The sequence below is a fragment of the Pinus tabuliformis genome, chromosome 6 (assembly GCF_031772625.1).
Source record: "Pinus tabuliformis cultivar Carrire ecotype Pingquan chromosome 6, CPIR1, whole genome shotgun sequence".
Taxonomy (NCBI): Eukaryota; Viridiplantae; Streptophyta; class Pinopsida; order Pinales; family Pinaceae; genus Pinus; species Pinus tabuliformis.
Genome location: NC_142292.1, coordinates 815,057,322 through 815,059,200, shown reverse-complemented (window position 1 = coordinate 815,059,200; position 1,879 = coordinate 815,057,322).

Genomic DNA, 1,879 nt, shown 5'->3' with positions numbered 1-1,879 from the left:
TCACATACGTATATACATTATTTTTATTAAATTCTTTACAACCATCTTTAGGCCATGTTGATTCAAAGATATATGTTTTCTTATTTTGCGAAGAGTTGTTAAAATACTTTTTCTTTTGGTCATTCCATTAGCTTTTGGATACGAAATTTCCATAGTTTACATAACAACAAGCAGAAATGTATACTTAACATCTATGTTTTCTTTGTGGTTTAGCAATAACTCTAGCAAGCAACGTGCTTTTTATATGAAAAATCTTATTCATGGTAAACATTATTGGAGATTCTGATATGTTATTATGTCTTCAACACAACATTCATTTACATTTTTTTTATTATCAAATTAGGAACAAGTCGATGAAGTCTTAGTTTTTTCATATTTTCAATTGCTTGAGCAGCCCTAGATCTATATGGGTATAATTTTGCTCATGAAAACAATATTGAACTTGGACTGATGATCTCTTTACCAGAGCCTCGAGATCTTAATGATTATTTAGTGCAAAAGCAAAACAGGGAAAAGAAACCTTACATGATTTAAAGAATCCATACATCAAAATTTTGATTTGACTTGATTTACAAAGAGTTTTTGACATAATTATGATTTACTATTATACATTATGTTTGTAATCGTACATGCATAGAAAGAACTAGAAAATCCTAATTTTCATTGTTCATCATTGATGGATTTGAAATATGTCGCTTCTCGATTCATTGTACTTCTTGTGCATTCCATTCTATATGGTTCAACTACCTAGAAGGCATGATGGTTGGAAATAATAACACCAATTGCTATTGTTGTTTTCACTAAATTAATTCCTCTGCATCCCTGGTTCTAATATTGTATATTCCATTCTATATGGTTTCATTGCCCATAAAATACCCAAATTTAAACAAATAACATCAATTACTCTTGTTTTACTAGATAATTGCACCAACATATAAAATGTCCTGTTGAGGATATGATCACCTTAGAATCCAACAAATGTTGGTCTCTTGGACTTCAGTAAAAGGTTATTGAGACTGAGCACACTCAACACCATAGAGATTCTCCTTTGTGGAAAATTTTCATACTTGTCTTTTCACAGTTCATATTTTTGTTTTAAATGAGAGCGTGGAAATTTGAAGTAAGCCTTGTATCTATCTATTCAGACATTAAAAAACCATAGCCACAAAAATGTTTTTGGATATCTGTTACTTTATTTTATTTATGTTATGTTAGACAAGCGCCCTATGGATTAAGTTGATTCCTTATTTTCATGAGCTCTCAGAGTGCTTTTCTTCTCTTAGTCCAATTAACAAATGATTACTTCATGAAATTTCAATTTCCACTTCTTTATTCTATTCGATTTTGTTTGAGTGCATGATTCTATTGTTTTTCTTTTGGAATTGTAGGCCTGTTCCTTCTGCTGAAAATTCATCATGAAGATTATATTTGTGTCTGATTCATTTACACTGCATTTCTTTGTAATGACATTCATTAAATATTTTATTCAAGCTTTAAAGCTAAATGCATTATGAAAAAAATTGGACACCAGTTGTTTTGAATAAACAAAAAGGGTGCACAGTTCTATTCTCCCAACAAACAAACAAACCCATTGGAACTAACACTTTTGATTTGATATTTATGGCAATGTACTAATCAGGTGCTCAAGTTTATGCTCAAAAATAAAAGTGCCAAAATCTTTTTAAAATCAGCTTCAGATCAAAGAGCTCTTCATTCTAAATCCAACGGTGCAAACGACACTCAAATCTGAGCTCGTATGCAGAAGTTAGAGCAAGTCAAAGTTCAAGTTTGACTTGTTGAAATATGGCAACAAGAATATTCCAATTTAATTTGTCCTTGAATTAAGTTGTGAATTAAAATCGAATTTAGTCTTAACAGC